Source organism: Solea solea, chromosome 3 (genome assembly GCF_958295425.1).
Source record: "Solea solea chromosome 3, fSolSol10.1, whole genome shotgun sequence".
Taxonomy (NCBI): Eukaryota; Metazoa; Chordata; class Actinopteri; order Pleuronectiformes; family Soleidae; genus Solea; species Solea solea.
In genome coordinates this window covers 20,609,622-20,628,248 of record NC_081136.1, presented here as the reverse complement: position 1 = coordinate 20,628,248, position 18,627 = coordinate 20,609,622, and the positions used below count along the sequence as shown (strand labels likewise).

At 44.1% G+C, this 18,627-nt stretch overlaps 32 non-coding genes across 32 annotated transcripts; all 32 read right to left on the bottom strand.

Moving 5' to 3' along the window:
• Positions 1-412: 412 nt before the first annotated feature.
• Positions 413-484, bottom strand: trnag-ucc (transfer RNA glycine (anticodon UCC)). Its single transcript has one exon. It is a non-coding gene; the product is annotated as a tRNA-Gly (tRNA).
• Positions 485-993: 509 nt separating this feature from the next.
• Positions 994-1,065, bottom strand: trnag-ucc (transfer RNA glycine (anticodon UCC)). The gene has a single exon. It is a non-coding gene; the product is annotated as a tRNA-Gly (tRNA).
• A 510-nt stretch (positions 1,066-1,575) lies between these two features.
• Positions 1,576-1,647, bottom strand: trnag-ucc (transfer RNA glycine (anticodon UCC)). Its single transcript has one exon. It is a non-coding gene; the product is annotated as a tRNA-Gly (tRNA).
• Positions 1,648-2,156: 509 nt separating this feature from the next.
• trnag-ucc (transfer RNA glycine (anticodon UCC)) lies at positions 2,157-2,228 on the bottom strand. The gene has a single exon. It is a non-coding gene; the product is annotated as a tRNA-Gly (tRNA).
• Positions 2,229-2,737: 509 nt separating this feature from the next.
• Positions 2,738-2,809, bottom strand: trnag-ucc (transfer RNA glycine (anticodon UCC)). Its single transcript has one exon. It is a non-coding gene; the product is annotated as a tRNA-Gly (tRNA).
• Positions 2,810-3,318: 509 nt separating this feature from the next.
• On the bottom strand, positions 3,319-3,390 carry trnag-ucc (transfer RNA glycine (anticodon UCC)). The gene has a single exon. It is a non-coding gene; the product is annotated as a tRNA-Gly (tRNA).
• Positions 3,391-3,899: 509 nt separating this feature from the next.
• On the bottom strand, positions 3,900-3,971 carry trnag-ucc (transfer RNA glycine (anticodon UCC)). The gene has a single exon. It is a non-coding gene; the product is annotated as a tRNA-Gly (tRNA).
• Positions 3,972-4,480: 509 nt separating this feature from the next.
• Positions 4,481-4,552, bottom strand: trnag-ucc (transfer RNA glycine (anticodon UCC)). Its single transcript has one exon. It is a non-coding gene; the product is annotated as a tRNA-Gly (tRNA).
• Positions 4,553-5,061: 509 nt separating this feature from the next.
• trnag-ucc (transfer RNA glycine (anticodon UCC)) lies at positions 5,062-5,133 on the bottom strand. The gene has a single exon. It is a non-coding gene; the product is annotated as a tRNA-Gly (tRNA).
• Positions 5,134-5,642: 509 nt separating this feature from the next.
• On the bottom strand, positions 5,643-5,714 carry trnag-ucc (transfer RNA glycine (anticodon UCC)). Its single transcript has one exon. It is a non-coding gene; the product is annotated as a tRNA-Gly (tRNA).
• Positions 5,715-6,223: 509 nt separating this feature from the next.
• trnag-ucc (transfer RNA glycine (anticodon UCC)) lies at positions 6,224-6,295 on the bottom strand. Its single transcript has one exon. It is a non-coding gene; the product is annotated as a tRNA-Gly (tRNA).
• Positions 6,296-6,804: 509 nt separating this feature from the next.
• trnag-ucc (transfer RNA glycine (anticodon UCC)) lies at positions 6,805-6,876 on the bottom strand. Its single transcript has one exon. It is a non-coding gene; the product is annotated as a tRNA-Gly (tRNA).
• Positions 6,877-7,385: 509 nt separating this feature from the next.
• Positions 7,386-7,457, bottom strand: trnag-ucc (transfer RNA glycine (anticodon UCC)). The gene has a single exon. It is a non-coding gene; the product is annotated as a tRNA-Gly (tRNA).
• A 509-nt stretch (positions 7,458-7,966) lies between these two features.
• trnag-ucc (transfer RNA glycine (anticodon UCC)) lies at positions 7,967-8,038 on the bottom strand. The gene has a single exon. It is a non-coding gene; the product is annotated as a tRNA-Gly (tRNA).
• Positions 8,039-8,547: 509 nt separating this feature from the next.
• Positions 8,548-8,619, bottom strand: trnag-ucc (transfer RNA glycine (anticodon UCC)). Its single transcript has one exon. It is a non-coding gene; the product is annotated as a tRNA-Gly (tRNA).
• A 509-nt stretch (positions 8,620-9,128) lies between these two features.
• On the bottom strand, positions 9,129-9,200 carry trnag-ucc (transfer RNA glycine (anticodon UCC)). Its single transcript has one exon. It is a non-coding gene; the product is annotated as a tRNA-Gly (tRNA).
• Positions 9,201-9,709: 509 nt separating this feature from the next.
• trnag-ucc (transfer RNA glycine (anticodon UCC)) lies at positions 9,710-9,781 on the bottom strand. The gene has a single exon. It is a non-coding gene; the product is annotated as a tRNA-Gly (tRNA).
• Positions 9,782-10,290: 509 nt separating this feature from the next.
• trnag-ucc (transfer RNA glycine (anticodon UCC)) lies at positions 10,291-10,362 on the bottom strand. Its single transcript has one exon. It is a non-coding gene; the product is annotated as a tRNA-Gly (tRNA).
• Positions 10,363-10,871: 509 nt separating this feature from the next.
• trnag-ucc (transfer RNA glycine (anticodon UCC)) lies at positions 10,872-10,943 on the bottom strand. Its single transcript has one exon. It is a non-coding gene; the product is annotated as a tRNA-Gly (tRNA).
• A 509-nt stretch (positions 10,944-11,452) lies between these two features.
• Positions 11,453-11,524, bottom strand: trnag-ucc (transfer RNA glycine (anticodon UCC)). Its single transcript has one exon. It is a non-coding gene; the product is annotated as a tRNA-Gly (tRNA).
• Positions 11,525-12,033: 509 nt separating this feature from the next.
• trnag-ucc (transfer RNA glycine (anticodon UCC)) lies at positions 12,034-12,105 on the bottom strand. Its single transcript has one exon. It is a non-coding gene; the product is annotated as a tRNA-Gly (tRNA).
• Positions 12,106-12,614: 509 nt separating this feature from the next.
• On the bottom strand, positions 12,615-12,686 carry trnag-ucc (transfer RNA glycine (anticodon UCC)). The gene has a single exon. It is a non-coding gene; the product is annotated as a tRNA-Gly (tRNA).
• A 509-nt stretch (positions 12,687-13,195) lies between these two features.
• Positions 13,196-13,267, bottom strand: trnag-ucc (transfer RNA glycine (anticodon UCC)). The gene has a single exon. It is a non-coding gene; the product is annotated as a tRNA-Gly (tRNA).
• A 509-nt stretch (positions 13,268-13,776) lies between these two features.
• Positions 13,777-13,848, bottom strand: trnag-ucc (transfer RNA glycine (anticodon UCC)). Its single transcript has one exon. It is a non-coding gene; the product is annotated as a tRNA-Gly (tRNA).
• A 509-nt stretch (positions 13,849-14,357) lies between these two features.
• On the bottom strand, positions 14,358-14,429 carry trnag-ucc (transfer RNA glycine (anticodon UCC)). The gene has a single exon. It is a non-coding gene; the product is annotated as a tRNA-Gly (tRNA).
• A 509-nt stretch (positions 14,430-14,938) lies between these two features.
• trnag-ucc (transfer RNA glycine (anticodon UCC)) lies at positions 14,939-15,010 on the bottom strand. The gene has a single exon. It is a non-coding gene; the product is annotated as a tRNA-Gly (tRNA).
• Positions 15,011-15,519: 509 nt separating this feature from the next.
• trnag-ucc (transfer RNA glycine (anticodon UCC)) lies at positions 15,520-15,591 on the bottom strand. The gene has a single exon. It is a non-coding gene; the product is annotated as a tRNA-Gly (tRNA).
• A 509-nt stretch (positions 15,592-16,100) lies between these two features.
• trnag-ucc (transfer RNA glycine (anticodon UCC)) lies at positions 16,101-16,172 on the bottom strand. The gene has a single exon. It is a non-coding gene; the product is annotated as a tRNA-Gly (tRNA).
• A 520-nt stretch (positions 16,173-16,692) lies between these two features.
• Positions 16,693-16,764, bottom strand: trnag-ucc (transfer RNA glycine (anticodon UCC)). The gene has a single exon. It is a non-coding gene; the product is annotated as a tRNA-Gly (tRNA).
• A 509-nt stretch (positions 16,765-17,273) lies between these two features.
• On the bottom strand, positions 17,274-17,345 carry trnag-ucc (transfer RNA glycine (anticodon UCC)). The gene has a single exon. It is a non-coding gene; the product is annotated as a tRNA-Gly (tRNA).
• A 509-nt stretch (positions 17,346-17,854) lies between these two features.
• Positions 17,855-17,926, bottom strand: trnag-ucc (transfer RNA glycine (anticodon UCC)). The gene has a single exon. It is a non-coding gene; the product is annotated as a tRNA-Gly (tRNA).
• A 509-nt stretch (positions 17,927-18,435) lies between these two features.
• trnag-ucc (transfer RNA glycine (anticodon UCC)) lies at positions 18,436-18,507 on the bottom strand. The gene has a single exon. It is a non-coding gene; the product is annotated as a tRNA-Gly (tRNA).
• Between the last annotated feature and the right edge of the window lie 120 nt (positions 18,508-18,627).

The following is an 18,627-nucleotide window of genomic DNA, read 5'->3' as shown; positions in this document are numbered from 1 at the left end:
CTTTGCCACACTGCCAATAAATTGAGTATGACTCTGCAGAGGTAAGGAACTTGGTAAAGTAAGGCTCAGTTGGGATGTTACGGTACTATACATTAAAATCAGCACTGTAAAAACTGCAATGTGAAAGTAGATGGACCCCAAGATATTTAAACTTCCCTCCTCCAGTAAGAAGCAAAGTACAGTTTTCAATGGTGTCGCAGTGCAAAGCCCAGTGAAATCGTGTTTGCGCTTAGAAAACAGACACAGCATTGACTGTACTTAAGAAAGGTCTTGGTGGCTTGTAGCAAAAGCCCTACGGTTTGCAATCACTCTAGTCAAACAGTATGTAGAAGGGGTGGTTGTGTTGTCATGAAACACAGACACAGTGAGGACCTGTCGCACATGGTCAACTGGAAGATTCAAACAGCCTCTATGCGATGGCCGGGAATCGAACCCGGGTCAACTGCTTGGAAGGCAGCTATGCTTACCACTATACCACCATCGCTTGACATGTACTGCAGAGGTCAGGCTTTAGGAAAGCGAGTCATAGAATTGAATCATGTTGAGTTTATGATCACCAGTTTAGAAGCACAATAGTACAACTTTGCCACACTGCCAATAAATTGAGTATGACTCTGCAGAGGTAAGGAACTTGGTAAAGTAAGGCTCAGTTGGGATGTTACGGTACTATACATTAAAATCAGCACTGTAAAAACTGCAATGTGAAAGTAGATGGACCCCAAGATATTTAAACTTCCCTCCTCCAGTAAGAAGCAAAGTACAGTTTTCAATGGTGTCGCAGTGCAAAGCCCAGTGAAATCGTGTTTGCGCTTAGAATACAGACACAGCATTGACTGTACTTAAGAAAGGTCTTGGTGGCTTGTAGCAAAAGCCCTACGGTTTGCAATCACTCTAGTCAAACAGTATGTAGAAGGGGTGGTTGTGTTGTCATGAAACACAGACACAGTGAGGACCTGTCGCACGTGGTCAACTGGAGGATTCAAACAGCCTCTATGGGACGGCCGGGAATCGAACCCGGGTCAACTGCTTGGAAGGCAGCTATGCTTACCACTATACCACCATCGCTTTACATGTACTGCAGAGGTCAGGCTTTAGGAAAGCGAGTCATAGAATTGAATCATGTTGAGTTTATGATCACCAGTTTAGAAGCACAATAGTACAACTTTGCCACACTGCCAATAAATTGAGTATGACTCTGCAGAGGTAAGGAACTTGGTAAAGTAAGGCTCAGTTGGGATGTTACGGTACTATACATTAAAATCAGCACTGTAAAAACTGCAATGTGAAAGTAGATGGACCCCAAGATATTTAAACTTCCCTCCTCCAGTAAGAAGCAAAGTACAGTTTTCAATGGTGTCGCAGTGCAAAGCCCAGTGAAATCGTGTTTGCGCTTAGAATACAGACACAGCATTGACTGTACTTAAGAAAGGTCTTGGTGGCTTGTAGCAAAAGCCCTACGGTTTGCAATCACTTTAGTCAAACAGTATGTAGAAGGGGTGGTTGTGTTGTCATGAAACACAGACACAGTGAGGAACCTGTCGCACGTGGTCAACTGGAGGATGCAAACAGCCTCTATGCGATGGCCGGGAATCGAACCCGGGTCAACTGCTTGGAAGGCAGCTATGCTTACCACTATACCACCATCGCTTGACATGTACTGCAGAAGTCAGGCTTTAGGAAAGCGAGTCATAGAATTGAATCATGTTGAGTTTATGATCACCAGTTTAGAAGCACAATAGTACAACTTTGCCACACTGCCAATAAATTGAGTATGACTCTGCAGAGGTAAGGAACTTGGTAAAGTAAGGCTCAGTTGGGATGTTACGGTACTATACATTAAAATCAGCACTGTAAAAACTGCAATGTGAAAGTAGATGGACCCCAAGATATTTAAACTTCCCTCCTCCAGTAAGAAGCAAAGTACAGATTTCAATGGTGTCGCAGTGCAAAGCCCAGTGAAATTGTGTTTGCGCTTAGAATACAGACACAGCATTGACTGTACTTAAGAAAGGTCTTGGTGGCTTGTAGCAAAAGCCCTACGGTTTGCAATCACTCTAGTCAAACAGTATGTAGAAGGGGTGGTTGTGTTGTCATGAAACACAGACACAGTGAGGACCTGTCGCACGTGGTCAACTGGAGGATTCAAACAGCCTCTATGGGACGGCCGGGAATCGAACCCGGGTCAACTGCTTGGAAGGCAGCTATGCTTACCACTATACCACCATCGCTTTACATGTACTGCAGAGGTCAGGCTTTAGGAAAGCGAGTCATAGAATTGAATCATGTTGAGTTTATGATCACCAGTTTAGAAGCACAATAGTACAACTTTGCCACACTGCCAATAAATTGAGTATGACTCTGCAGAGGTAAGGAACTTGGTAAAGTAAGGCTCAGTTGGGATGTTACGGTACTATACATTAAAATCAGCACTGTAAAAACTGCAATGTGAAAGTAGATGGACCCCAAGATATTTAAACTTCCCTCCTCCAGTAAGAAGCAAAGTACAGTTTTCAATGGTGTCGCAGTGCAAAGCCCAGTGAAATCGTGTTTGCGCTTAGAATACAGACACAGCATTGACTGTACTTAAGAAAGGTCTTGGTGGCTTGTAGCAAAAGCCCTACGGTTTGCAATCACTCTAGTCAAACAGTATGTAGAAGGGGTGGTTGTGTTGTCATGAAACACAGACACAGTGAGGACCTGTCGCACGTGGTCAACTGGAGGATGCAAACAGCCTCTATGCGATGGCCGGGAATCGAACCCGGGTCAACTGCTTGGAAGGCAGCTATGCTTACCACTATACCACCATCGCTTGACATGTACTGCAGAAGTCAGGCTTTAGGAAAGCGAGTCATAGAATTGAATCATGTTGAGTTTATGATCACCAGTTTAGAAGCACAATAGTACAACTTTGCCACACTGCCAATAAATTGAGTATGACTCTGCAGAGGTAAGGAACTTGGTAAAGTAAGGCTCAGTTGGGATGTTACGGTACTATACATTAAAATCAGCACTGTAAAAACTGCAATGTGAAAGTAGATGGACCCCAAGATATTTAAACTTCCCTCCTCCAGTAAGAAGCAAAGTACAGATTTCAATGGTGTCGCAGTGCAAAGCCCAGTGAAATTGTGTTTGCGCTTAGAATACAGACACAGCATTGACTGTACTTAAGAAAGGTCTTGGTGGCTTGTAGCAAAAGCCCTACGGTTTGCAATCACTCTAGTCAAACAGTATGTAGAAGGGGTGGTTGTGTTGTCATGAAACACAGACACAGTGAGGACCTGTCGCACGTGGTCAACTGGAGGATTCAAACAGCCTCTATGGGACGGCCGGGAATCGAACCCGGGTCAACTGCTTGGAAGGCAGCTATGCTTACCACTATACCACCATCGCTTTACATGTACTGCAGAGGTCAGGCTTTAGGAAAGCGAGTCATAGAATTGAATCATGTTGAGTTTATGATCACCAGTTTAGAAGCACAATAGTACAACTTTGCCACACTGCCAATAAATTGAGTATGACTCTGCAGAGGTAAGGAACTTGGTAAAGTAAGGCTCAGTTGGGATGTTACGGTACTATACATTAAAATCAGCACTGTAAAAACTGCAATGTGAAAGTAGATGGACCCCAAGATATTTAAACTTCCCTCCTCCAGTAAGAAGCAAAGTACAGTTTTCAATGGTGTCGCAGTGCAAAGCCCAGTGAAATCGTGTTTGCGCTTAGAATACAGACACAGCATTGACTGTACTTAAGAAAGGTCTTGGTGGCTTGTAGCAAAAGCCCTACGGTTTGCAATCACTCTAGTCAAACAGTATGTAGAAGGGGTGGTTGTGTTGTCATGAAACACAGACACAGTGAGGGGCTGTCGCACGGTGTCAACTGGAGGATTCAAACAGCCTCTATGCGATGGCCGGGAATCGAACCCGGGTCAACTGCTTGGAAGGCAGCTATGCTTACCACTATACCACCATCGCTTGACATGTACTGCAGAAGTCAGGCTTTAGGAAAGCGAGTCATAGAATTGAATCATGTTGAGTTTATGATCACCAGTTTAGAAGCACAATAGTACAACTTTGCCACACTGCCAATAAATTGAGTATGACTCTGCAGAGGTAAGGAACTTGGTAAAGTAAGGCTCAGTTGGGATGTTACGGTACTATACATTAAAATCAGCACTGTAAAAACTGCAATGTGAAAGTAGATGGACCCCAAGATATTTAAACTTCCCTCCTCCAGTAAGAAGCAAAGTACAGTTTTCAATGGTGTCGCAGTGCAAAGCCCAGTGAAATCGTGTTTGCGCTTAGAATACAGACACAGCATTGACTGTACTTAAGAAAGGTCTTGGTGGCTTGTAGCAAAAGCCCTACGGTTTGCAATCACTCTAGTCAAACAGTATGTAGAAGGGGTGGTTGTGTTGTCATGAAACACAGACACAGTGAGGGGCTGTCGCACGTGGTCAACTGGAGGATTCAAACAGCCTCTATGCGATGGCCGGGAATCGAACCCGGGTCAACTGCTTGGAAGGCAGCTATGCTTACCACTATACCACCATCGCTTGACATGTACTGCAGAGGTCAGGCTTTAGGAAAGCGAGTCATAGAATTGAATCATGTTGAGTTTATGATCACCAGTTTAGAAGCACAATAGTACAACTTTGCCACACTGCCAATAAATTGAGTATGACTCTGCAGAGGTAAGGAACTTGGTAAAGTAAGGCTCAGTTGGGATGTTACGGTACTATACATTAAAATCAGCACTGTAAAAACTGCAATGTGAAAGTAGATGGACCCCAAGATATTTAAACTTCCCTCCTCCAGTAAGAAGCAAAGTACAGTTTTCAATGGTGTCGCAGTGCAAAGCCCAGTGAAATCGTGTTTGCGCTTAGAATACAGACACAGCATTGACTGTACTTAAGAAAGGTCTTGGTGGCTTGTAGCAAAAGCCCTACGGTTTGCAATCACTCTAGTCAAACAGTATGTAGAAGGGGTGGTTGTGTTGTCATGAAACACAGACACAGTGAGGGGCTGTCGCACGTGGTCAACTGGAGGATTCAATCAGCCTCTATGCGATGGCCGGGAATCGAACCCGGGTCAACTGCTTGGAAGGCAGCTATGCTTACCACTATACCACCATCGCTTGACATGTACTGCAGAAGTCAGGCTTTAGGAAAGCGAGTCATAGAATTGAATCATGTTGAGTTTATGATCACCAGTTTAGAAGCACAATAGTACAACTTTGCCACACTGCCAATAAATTGAGTATGACTCTGCAGAGGTAAGGAACTTGGTAAAGTAAGGCTCAGTTGGGATGTTACGGTACTATACATTAAAATCAGCACTGTAAAAACTGCAATGTGAAAGTAGATGGACCCCAAAATATTTAAACTTCCCTCCTCCAGTAAGAAGCAAAGTACAGTTTTCAATGGTGTCGCAGTGCAAAGCCCAGTGAAATCGTGTTTGCGCTTAGAATACAGACACAGCATTGACTGTACTTAAGAAAGGTCTTGGTGGCTTGTAGCAAAAGCCCTACGGTTTGCAATCACTCTAGTCAAACAGTATGTAGAAGGGGTGGTTGTGTTGTCATGAAACACAGACACAGTGAGGGGCTGTCGCACGTGGTCAACTGGAGGATTCAAACAGCCTCTATGCGATGGCCGGGAATCGAACCCGGGTCAACTGCTTGGAAGGCAGCTATGCTTACCACTATACCACCATCGCTTGACATGTACTGCAGAGGTCAGGCTTTAGGAAAGCGAGTCATAGAATTGAATCATGTTGAGTTTATGATCACCAGTTTAGAAGCACAATAGTACAACTTTGCCACACTGCCAATAAATTGAGTATGACTCTGCAGAGGTAAGGAACTTGGTAAAGTAAGGCTCAGTTGGGATGTTACGGTACTATACATTAAAATCAGCACTGTAAAAACTGCAATGTGAAAGTAGATGGACCCCAAGATATTTAAACTTCCCTCCTCCAGTAAGAAGCAAAGTACAGTTTTCAATGGTGTCGCAGTGCAAAGCCCAGTGAAATCGTGTTTGCGCTTAGAAAACAGACACAGCATTGACTGTACTTAAGAAAGGTCTTGGTGGCTTGTAGCAAAAGCCCTACGGTTTGCAATCACTCTAGTCAAACAGTATGTAGAAGGGGTGGTTGTGTTGTCATGAAACACAGACACAGTGAGGACCTGTCGCACATGGTCAACTGGAAGATTCAAACAGCCTCTATGCGATGGCCGGGAATCGAACCCGGGTCAACTGCTTGGAAGGCAGCTATGCTTACCACTATACCACCATCGCTTGACATGTACTGCAGAGGTCAGGCTTTAGGAAAGCGAGTCATAGAATTGAATCATGTTGAGTTTATGATCACCAGTTTAGAAGCACAATAGTACAACTTTGCCACACTGCCAATAAATTGAGTATGACTCTGCAGAGGTAAGGAACTTGGTAAAGTAAGGCTCAGTTGGGATGTTACGGTACTATACATTAAAATCAGCACTGTAAAAACTGCAATGTGAAAGTAGATGGACCCCAAGATATTTAAACTTCCCTCCTCCAGTAAGAAGCAAAGTACAGTTTTCAATGGTGTCGCAGTGCAAAGCCCAGTGAAATCGTGTTTGCGCTTAGAATACAGACACAGCATTGACTGTACTTAAGAAAGGTCTTGGTGGCTTGTAGCAAAAGCCCTACGGTTTGCAATCACTCTAGTCAAACAGTATGTAGAAGGGGTGGTTGTGTTGTCATGAAACACAGACACAGTGAGGGGCTGTCGCACGGTGTCAACTGGAGGATTCAAACAGCCTCTATGCGATGGCCGGGAATCGAACCCGGGTCAACTGCTTGGAAGGCAGCTATGCTTACCACTATACCACCATCGCTTGACATGTACTGCAGAAGTCAGGCTTTAGGAAAGCGAGTCATAGAATTGAATCATGTTGAGTTTATGATCACCAGTTTAGAAGCACAATAGTACAACTTTGCCACACTGCCAATAAATTGAGTATGACTCTGCAGAGGTAAGGAACTTGGTAAAGTAAGGCTCAGTTGGGATGTTACGGTACTATACATTAAAATCAGCACTGTAAAAACTGCAATGTGAAAGTAGATGGACCCCAAGATATTTAAACTTCCCTCCTCCAGTAAGAAGCAAAGTACAGTTTTCAATGGTGTCGCAGTGCAAAGCCCAGTGAAATCGTGTTTGCGCTTAGAATACAGACACAGCATTGACTGTACTTAAGAAAGGTCTTGGTGGCTTGTAGCAAAAGCCCTACGGTTTGCAATCACTCTAGTCAAACAGTATGTAGAAGGGGTGGTTGTGTTGTCATGAAACACAGACACAGTGAGGGGCTGTCGCACGTGGTCAACTGGAGGATTCAAACAGCCTCTATGCGATGGCCGGGAATCGAACCCGGGTCAACTGCTTGGAAGGCAGCTATGCTTACCACTATACCACCATCGCTTGACATGTACTGCAGAGGTCAGGCTTTAGGAAAGCGAGTCATAGAATTGAATCATGTTGAGTTTATGATCACCAGTTTAGAAGCACAATAGTACAACTTTGCCACACTGCCAATAAATTGAGTATGACTCTGCAGAGGTAAGGAACTTGGTAAAGTAAGGCTCAGTTGGGATGTTACGGTACTATACATTAAAATCAGCACTGTAAAAACTGCAATGTGAAAGTAGATGGACCCCAAGATATTTAAACTTCCCTCCTCCAGTAAGAAGCAAAGTACAGTTTTCAATGGTGTCGCAGTGCAAAGCCCAGTGAAATCGTGTTTGCGCTTAGAAAACAGACACAGCATTGACTGTACTTAAGAAAGGTCTTGGTGGCTTGTAGCAAAAGCCCTACGGTTTGCAATCACTCTAGTCAAACAGTATGTAGAAGGGGTGGTTGTGTTGTCATGAAACACAGACACAGTGAGGACCTGTCGCACATGGTCAACTGGAAGATTCAAACAGCCTCTATGCGATGGCCGGGAATCGAACCCGGGTCAACTGCTTGGAAGGCAGCTATGCTTACCACTATACCACCATCGCTTGACATGTACTGCAGAGGTCAGGCTTTAGGAAAGCGAGTCATAGAATTGAATCATGTTGAGTTTATGATCACCAGTTTAGAAGCACAATAGTACAACTTTGCCACACTGCCAATAAATTGAGTATGACTCTGCAGAGGTAAGGAACTTGGTAAAGTAAGGCTCAGTTGGGATGTTACGGTACTATACATTAAAATCAGCACTGTAAAAACTGCAATGTGAAAGTAGATGGACCCCAAGATATTTAAACTTCCCTCCTCCAGTAAGAAGCAAAGTACAGTTTTCAATGGTGTCGCAGTGCAAAGCCCAGTGAAATCGTGTTTGCGCTTAGAAAACAGACACAGCATTGACTGTACTTAAGAAAGGTCTTGGTGGCTTGTAGCAAAAGCCCTACGGTTTGCAATCACTCTAGTCAAACAGTATGTAGAAGGGGTGGTTGTGTTGTCATGAAACACAGACACAGTGAGGACCTGTCGCACATGGTCAACTGGAAGATTCAAACAGCCTCTATGCGATGGCCGGGAATCGAACCCGGGTCAACTGCTTGGAAGGCAGCTATGCTTACCACTATACCACCATCGCTTGACATGTACTGCAGAGGTCAGGCTTTAGGAAAGCGAGTCATAGAATTGAATCATGTTGAGTTTATGATCACCAGTTTAGAAGCACAATAGTACAACTTTGCCACACTGCCAATAAATTGAGTATGACTCTGCAGAGGTAAGGAACTTGGTAAAGTAAGGCTCAGTTGGGATGTTACGGTACTATACATTAAAATCAGCACTGTAAAAACTGCAATGTGAAAGTAGATGGACCCCAAGATATTTAAACTTCCCTCCTCCAGTAAGAAGCAAAGTACAGTTTTCAATGGTGTCGCAGTGCAAAGCCCAGTGAAATCGTGTTTGCGCTTAGAAAACAGACACAGCATTGACTGTACTTAAGAAAGGTCTTGGTGGCTTGTAGCAAAAGCCCTACGGTTTGCAATCACTCTAGTCAAACAGTATGTAGAAGGGGTGGTTGTGTTGTCATGAAACACAGACACAGTGAGGACCTGTCGCACATGGTCAACTGGAAGATTCAAACAGCCTCTATGCGATGGCCGGGAATCGAACCCGGGTCAACTGCTTGGAAGGCAGCTATGCTTACCACTATACCACCATCGCTTGACATGTACTGCAGAGGTCAGGCTTTAGGAAAGCGAGTCATAGAATTGAATCATGTTGAGTTTATGATCACCAGTTTAGAAGCACAATAGTACAACTTTGCCACACTGCCAATAAATTGAGTATGACTCTGCAGAGGTAAGGAACTTGGTAAAGTAAGGCTCAGTTGGGATGTTACGGTACTATACATTAAAATCAGCACTGTAAAAACTGCAATGTGAAAGTAGATGGACCCCAAGATATTTAAACTTCCCTCCTCCAGTAAGAAGCAAAGTACAGTTTTCAATGGTGTCGCAGTGCAAAGCCCAGTGAAATCGTGTTTGCGCTTAGAATACAGACACAGCATTGACTGTACTTAAGAAAGGTCTTGGTGGCTTGTAGCAAAAGCCCTACGGTTTGCAATCACTCTAGTCAAACAGTATGTAGAAGGGGTGGTTGTGTTGTCATGAAACACAGACACAGTGAGGACCTGTCGCACGTGGTCAACTGGAGGATTCAAACAGCCTCTATGCGACGGCCGGGAATCGAACCCGGGTCAACTGCTTGGAAGGCAGCTATGCTTACCACTATACCACCATCGCTTGACATGTACTGCAGAGGTCAGGCTTTAGGAAAGCGAGTCATAGAATTGAATCATGTTGAGTTTATGATCACCAGTTTAGAAGCACAATAGTACAACTTTGCCACACTGCCAATAAATTGAGTATGACTCTGCAGAGGTAAGGAACTTGGTAAAGTAAGGCTCAGTTGGGATGTTACGGTACTATACATTAAAATCAGCACTGTAAAAACTGCAATGTGAAAGTAGATGGACCCCAAGATATTTAAACTTCCCTCCTCCAGTAAGAAGCAAAGTACAGTTTTCAATGGTGTCGCAGTGCAAAGCCCAGTGAAATCGTGTTTGCGCTTAGAATACAGACACAGCATTGACTGTACTTAAGAAAGGTCTTGGTGGCTTGTAGCAAAAGCCCTACGGTTTGCAATCACTCTAGTCAAACAGTATGTAGAAGGGGTGGTTGTGTTGTCATGAAACACAGACACAGTGAGGGGCTGTCGCACGTGGTCAACTGGAGGATTCAATCAGCCTCTATGCGATGGCCGGGAATCGAACCCGGGTCAACTGCTTGGAAGGCAGCTATGCTTACCACTATACCACCATCGCTTGACATGTACTGCAGAAGTCAGGCTTTAGGAAAGCGAGTCATAGAATTGAATCATGTTGAGTTTATGATCACCAGTTTAGAAGCACAATAGTACAACTTTGCCACACTGCCAATAAATTGAGTATGACTCTGCAGAGGTAAGGAACTTGGTAAAGTAAGGCTCAGTTGGGATGTTACGGTACTATACATTAAAATCAGCACTGTAAAAACTGCAATGTGAAAGTAGATGGACCCCAAGATATTTAAACTTCCCTCCTCCAGTAAGAAGCAAAGTACAGTTTTCAATGGTGTCGCAGTGCAAAGCCCAGTGAAATCGTGTTTGCGCTTAGAATACAGACACAGCATTGACTGTACTTAAGAAAGGTCTTGGTGGCTTGTAGCAAAAGCCCTACGGTTTGCAATCACTCTAGTCAAACAGTATGTAGAAGGGGTGGTTGTGTTGTCATGAAACACAGACACAGTGAGGGGCTGTCGCACGTGGTCAACTGGAGGATTCAAACAGCCTCTATGCGATGGCCGGGAATCGAACCCGGGTCAACTGCTTGGAAGGCAGCTATGCTTACCACTATACCACCATCGCTTGACATGTACTGCAGAGGTCAGGCTTTAGGAAAGCGAGTCATAGAATTGAATCATGTTGAGTTTATGATCACCAGTTTAGAAGCACAATAGTACAACTTTGCCACACTGCCAATAAATTGAGTATGACTCTGCAGAGGTAAGGAACTTGGTAAAGTAAGGCTCAGTTGGGATGTTACGGTACTATACATTAAAATCAGCACTGTAAAAACTGCAATGTGAAAGTAGATGGACCCCAAGATATTTAAACTTCCCTCCTCCAGTAAGAAGCAAAGTACAGTTTTCAATGGTGTCGCAGTGCAAAGCCCAGTGAAATCGTGTTTGCGCTTAGAAAACAGACACAGCATTGACTGTACTTAAGAAAGGTCTTGGTGGCTTGTAGCAAAAGCCCTACGGTTTGCAATCACTCTAGTCAAACAGTATGTAGAAGGGGTGGTTGTGTTGTCATGAAACACAGACACAGTGAGGACCTGTCGCACATGGTCAACTGGAAGATTCAAACAGCCTCTATGCGATGGCCGGGAATCGAACCCGGGTCAACTGCTTGGAAGGCAGCTATGCTTACCACTATACCACCATCGCTTGACATGTACTGCAGAGGTCAGGCTTTAGGAAAGCGAGTCATAGAATTGAATCATGTTGAGTTTATGATCACCAGTTTAGAAGCACAATAGTACAACTTTGCCACACTGCCAATAAATTGAGTATGACTCTGCAGAGGTAAGGAACTTGGTAAAGTAAGGCTCAGTTGGGATGTTACGGTACTATACATTAAAATCAGCACTGTAAAAACTGCAATGTGAAAGTAGATGGACCCCAAGATATTTAAACTTCCCTCCTCCAGTAAGAAGCAAAGTACAGTTTTCAATGGTGTCGCAGTGCAAAGCCCAGTGAAATCGTGTTTGCGCTTAGAAAACAGACACAGCATTGACTGTACTTAAGAAAGGTCTTGGTGGCTTGTAGCAAAAGCCCTACGGTTTGCAATCACTCTAGTCAAACAGTATGTAGAAGGGGTGGTTGTGTTGTCATGAAACACAGACACAGTGAGGACCTGTCGCACATGGTCAACTGGAAGATTCAAACAGCCTCTATGCGATGGCCGGGAATCGAACCCGGGTCAACTGCTTGGAAGGCAGCTATGCTTACCACTATACCACCATCGCTTGACATGTACTGCAGAGGTCAGGCTTTAGGAAAGCGAGTCATAGAATTGAATCATGTTGAGTTTATGATCACCAGTTTAGAAGCACAATAGTACAACTTTGCCACACTGCCAATAAATTGAGTATGACTCTGCAGAGGTAAGGAACTTGGTAAAGTAAGGCTCAGTTGGGATGTTACGGTACTATACATTAAAATCAGCACTGTAAAAACTGCAATGTGAAAGTAGATGGACCCCAAGATATTTAAACTTCCCTCCTCCAGTAAGAAGCAAAGTACAGTTTTCAATGGTGTCGCAGTGCAAAGCCCAGTGAAATCGTGTTTGCGCTTAGAATACAGACACAGCATTGACTGTACTTAAGAAAGGTCTTGGTGGCTTGTAGCAAAAGCCCTACGGTTTGCAATCACTCTAGTCAAACAGTATGTAGAAGGGGTGGTTGTGTTGTCATGAAACACAGACACAGTGAGGACCTGTCGCACGTGGTCAACTGGAGGATTCAAACAGCCTCTATGCGACGGCCGGGAATCGAACCCGGGTCAACTGCTTGGAAGGCAGCTATGCTTACCACTATACCACCATCGCTTGACATGTACTGCAGAGGTCAGGCTTTAGGAAAGCGAGTCATAGAATTGAATCATGTTGAGTTTATGATCACCAGTTTAGAAGCACAATAGTACAACTTTGCCACACTGCCAATAAATTGAGTATGACTCTGCAGAGGTAAGGAACTTGGTAAAGTAAGGCTCAGTTGGGATGTTACGGTACTATACATTAAAATCAGCACTGTAAAAACTGCAATGTGAAAGTAGATGGACCCCAAGATATTTAAACTTCCCTCCTCCAGTAAGAAGCAAAGTACAGTTTTCAATGGTGTCGCAGTGCAAAGCCCAGTGAAATCGTGTTTGCGCTTAGAAAACAGACACAGCATTGACTGTACTTAAGAAAGGTCTTGGTGGCTTGTAGCAAAAGCCCTACGGTTTGCAATCACTCTAGTCAAACAGTATGTAGAAGGGGTGGTTGTGTTGTCATGAAACACAGACACAGTGAGGACCTGTCGCACATGGTCAACTGGAAGATTCAAACAGCCTCTATGCGATGGCCGGGAATCGAACCCGGGTCAACTGCTTGGAAGGCAGCTATGCTTACCACTATACCACCATCGCTTGACATGTACTGCAGAGGTCAGGCTTTAGGAAAGCGAGTCATAGAATTGAATCATGTTGAGTTTATGATCACCAGTTTAGAAGCACAATAGTACAACTTTGCCACACTGCCAATAAATTGAGTATGACTCTGCAGAGGTAAGGAACTTGGTAAAGTAAGGCTCAGTTGGGATGTTACGGTACTATACATTAAAATCAGCACTGTAAAAACTGCAATGTGAAAGTAGATGGACCCCAAGATATTTAAACTTCCCTCCTCCAGTAAGAAGCAAAGTACAGTTTTCAATGGTGTCGCAGTGCAAAGCCCAGTGAAATCGTGTTTGCGCTTAGAAAACAGACACAGCATTGACTGTACTTAAGAAAGGTCTTGGTGGCTTGTAGCAAAAGCCCTACGGTTTGCAATCACTCTAGTCAAACAGTATGTAGAAGGGGTGGTTGTGTTGTCATGAAACACAGACACAGTGAGGACCTGTCGCACATGGTCAACTGGAAGATTCAAACAGCCTCTATGCGATGGCCGGGAATCGAACCCGGGTCAACTGCTTGGAAGGCAGCTATGCTTACCACTATACCACCATCGCTTGACATGTACTGCAGAGGTCAGGCTTTAGGAAAGCGAGTCATAGAATTGAATCATGTTGAGTTTATGATCACCAGTTTAGAAGCACAATAGTACAACTTTGCCACACTGCCAATAAATTGAGTATGACTCTGCAGAGGTAAGGAACTTGGTAAAGTAAGGCTCAGTTGGGATGTTACGGTACTATACATTAAAATCAGCACTGTAAAAACTGCAATGTGAAAGTAGATGGACCCCAAGATATTTAAACTTCCCTCCTCCAGTAAGAAGCAAAGTACAGTTTTCAATGGTGTCGCAGTGCAAAGCCCAGTGAAATCGTGTTTGCGCTTAGAATACAGACACAGCATTGACTGTACTTAAGAAAGGTCTTGGTGGCTTGTAGCAAAAGCCCTACGGTTTGCAATCACTCTAGTCAAACAGTATGTAGAAGGGGTGGTTGTGTTGTCATGAAACACAGACACAGTGAGGACCTGTCGCACGTGGTCAACTGGAGGATTCAAACAGCCTCTATGCGACGGCCGGGAATCGAACCCGGGTCAACTGCTTGGAAGGCAGCTATGCTTACCACTATACCACCATCGCTTGACATGTACTGCAGAGGTCAGGCTTTAGGAAAGCGAGTCATAGAATTGAATCATGTTGAGTTTATGATCACCAGTTTAGAAGCACAATAGTACAACTTTGCCACACTGCCAATAAATTGAGTATGACTCTGCAGAGGTAAGGAACTTGGTAAAGTAAGGCTCAATTGGGATGTTACGGTACTATACATTAAAATCAGCACTGTAAAAACTGCAATGTGAAAGTAGATGGACCCCAAGATATTTAAACTTCCCTCCTCCAGTAAGAAGCAAAGTACAGTTTTCAATGGTGTCGCAGTGCAAAGCCCAGTGAAATCGTGTTTGCGCTTAGAATACAGACACAGCATTGACTGTACTTAAGAAAGGTCTTGGTGGCTTGTAGCAAAAGCCCTACGGTTTGCAATCACTCTAGTCAAACAGTATCTAGAAGGGGTGGTTGTGTTGTCATGAAACACAGACACAGTGAGGACCTGTCGCACGTGGTCAACTGGAGGATTCAAACAGCCTCTATGCGATGGCCGGGAACCGAACCCGGGTCAACTGCTTGGAAAGCAGCTATGCTTACCACTATACCACCATCGCTTGACATGTACTGCAGAGGTCAGGCTTTAGGAAAGCGAGTCATAGAATTGAATCATGTTGAGTTTATGATCACCAGTTTAGAAGCACAATAGTACAACTTTGCCACACTGCCAATAAATTGAGTATGACTCTGCAGAGGTAAGGAACTTGGTAAAGTAAGGTTCAGTTGGGATGTTACGGTACTATACATTAAAATCAGCACTGTAAAAACTGCAATGTGAAAGTAGATGGACCCCAAGATATTTAAACTTCCCTCCTCCAGTAAGAAGCAAAGTACAGTTTTCAATGGTGTCGCAGTGCAAAGCCCAGTGAAATCGTGTTTGCGCTTAGAATACAGACACAGCATTGACTGTACTTAAGAAAGGTCTTGGTGGCTTGTAGCAAAAGCCTTACGGTTTGCAATCACTCTAGTCAAACAGTATGTAGAAGGGGTGGTTGTGTTGTCATGAAACACAGACACAGTGAGGGGCTGTCGCACGTGGTCAACTGGAGGATTCAAACAGCCTCTATGCGATGGCCGGGAATCGAACCCGGGTCAACTGCTTGGAAGGCAGCTATGCTTACCACTATACCACCATCGCTTGACATGTACTGCAGAGGTCAGGCTTTAGGAAAGCGAGTCATAGAATTGAATCATCTTGAGTTTATGATCACCAGTTTAGAAGCACAATAGTACAACTTTGCCACACTGCCAATAAATTGAGTATGACTCTGCAGAGGTAAGGAACTTGGTAAAGTAAGGTTCAGTTGGGATGTTACGGTACTATACATTAAAATCAGCACTGTAAAAACTGCAATGTGAAAGTAGATGGACCCCAAGATATTTAAACTTCCCTCCTCCAGTAAGAAGCAAAGTACAGTTTTCAATGGTGTCGCAGTGCAAAGCCCAGTGAAATCGTGTTTGCGCTTAGAATACAGACACAGCATTGACTGTACTTAAGAAAGGTATTGGTGGCTTGTAGCAAAAGCCCTACGGTTTGCAATCACTCTAGTCAAACAGTATCTAGAAGGGGTGGTTGTGTTGTCATGAAACACAGACACAGTGAGGACCTGTCGCACGTGGTCAACTGGAGGATTCAAACAGCCTCTATGCGATGGCCGGGAATCGAACCCGGGTCAACTGCTTGGAAGGCAGCTATGCTTACCACTATACCACCATCGCTTGACATGTACTGCAGAGGTCAGGCTTTAGGAAAGCGAGTCATAGAATTGAATCATGTTGAGTTTATGATCACCAGTTTAGAAGCACAATAGTACAACTTTGCCACACTGCCAATAAATTGAGTATGACTCTGCAGAGGTAAGGAACTTGGTAAAGTAAGGTTCAGTTGGGATGTTACGGTACTATACATTAAAATCAGCACTGTAAAAACTGCAATGTGAAAGTAGATGGACCCCAAGATATTTAAACTTCCCTCCTCCAGTAAGAAGCAAAGTACAGTTTTCAATGGTGTCGCAGTGCAAAGCCCAGTGAAATCGTGTTTGCGCTTAGAATACAGACACAGCATTGACTGTACTTAAGAAAGGTCTTGGTGGCTTGTAGCAAAAGCCCTACGGTTTGCAATCACTCTAGTCAAACAGTATGTAGAAGGGGTGGTTGTGTTGTCATGGAACACACACATAGTGAGGAGCTGTCGCACGTGGTCAACTGGAGGTCAACTGGAGGATTCAAACAGCCTCCATGCGACGGCCGGGAATCGAACCCGGGTCAACTGCTTGGAAGGCAGCTATGCTTACAACTATACCACCATCGCTTGACATGTACTGAAGAGGTCAGGCTTAAGGAAAGCGAGTCATAGAATTGAATCATGTTGAGTTTATGATCACCAGTTTAGAAGCACAATAGTACAACTTTACCACACTGCCAATAAATTGAGTATGACTCTGCAGAGGTAAGGAACTTGGTAAAGTAAGGCTCAGTTGGGATGTTACGGTACTATACTTTAAAATCAGCACTGTAAAAACTGCAATGTGAAAGTAGATGGACCCCAAGATATTTAAACTTCCCTCCTCCAGTAAGAAGCAAAATACAGTTTTCAATGGTGTCGCAGTGCAAAGCCCAGTGAAATCGTGTTTGCGCTTAGAATACAGACACAGCATTGACTGTACTTAAGAAAGGTCTTGGTGGCTTGTAGCAAAAGCCTTACGGTTTGCAATCACTCTAGTCAAACAGTATGTAGAAGGGGTGGTTGTGTTGTCATGAAACACAGACACAGTGAGGGGCTGTCGCACGTGGTCAACTGGAGGATTCAAACAGCCTCTATGCGATGGCCGGGAATCGAACCCGGGTCAACTGCTTGGAAGGCAGCTATGCTTACCACTATACCACCATCGCTTGACATGTACTGCAGAGGTCAGGCTTTAGGAAAGCGAGTCATAGAATTGAATCATGTTGAGTTTATGATCACCAGTTTAGAAGCACAATAGTACAACTTTGCCACACTGCCAATAAATTGAGTATGACTCTGCAGAGGTAAGGAACTTGGTAAAGTAAGGTTCAGTTGGGATGTTACGGTACTATACATTAAAATCAGCACTGTAAAAACTGCAATGTGAAAGTAGATGGACCCCAAGATATTTAAACTTCCCTCCTCCAGTAAGAAGCAAAGTACAGTTTTCAATGGTGTCGCAGTGCAAAGCCCAGTGAAATCGTGTTTGCGCTTAGAATACAGACACAGCATTGACTGTACTTAAGAAAGGTATTGGTGGCTTGTAGCAAAAGCCCTACGGTTTGCAATCACTCTAGTCAAACAGTATGTAGAAGGGGTGGTTGTGTTGTCATGAAACACAGACACAGTGAGGACCTGTCGCACATGGTCAACTGGAAGATTCAAACAGCCTCTATGCGATGGCCGGGAATCGAACCCGGGTCAACTGCTTGGAAGGCAGCTATGCTTACCACTATACCACCATCGCTTGACATGTACTGCAGAGGTCAGGCTTTAGGAAAGCGAGTCATAGAATTGAATCATGTTGAGTTTATGATCACCAGTTTAGAAGCACAATAGTACAACTTTGCCACACTGCCAATAAATTGAGTATGACTCTGCAGAGGTAAGGAACTTGGTAAAGTAAGGCTCAGTTGGGATGTTACGGTACTATACATTAAAATCAGCACTGTAAAAACTGCAATGTGAAAGTAGATGGACCCCAAGATATTTAAACTTCCCTCCTCCAGTAAGAAGCAAAGTACAGTTTTCAATGGTGTCGCAGTGCAAAGCCCAGTGAAATCGTGTTTGCGCTTAGAAAACAGACACAGCATTGACTGTACTTAAGAAAGGTCTTGGTGGCTTGTAGCAAAAGCCCTACGGTTTGCAATCACTCTAGTCAAACAGTATGTAGAAGGGGTGGTTGTGTTGTCATGAAACACAGACACAGTGAGGACCTGTCGCACATGGTCAACTGGAAGATTCAAACAGCCTCTATGCGATGGCCGGGAATCGAACCCGGGTCAACTGCTTGGAAGGCAGCTATGCTTACCACTATACCACCATCGCTTGACATGTACTGCAGAGGTCAGGCTTTAGGAAAGCGAGTCATAGAATTGAATCATGTTGAGTTTATGATCACCAGTTTAGAAGCACAATAGTACAACTTTGCCACACTGCCAATAAATT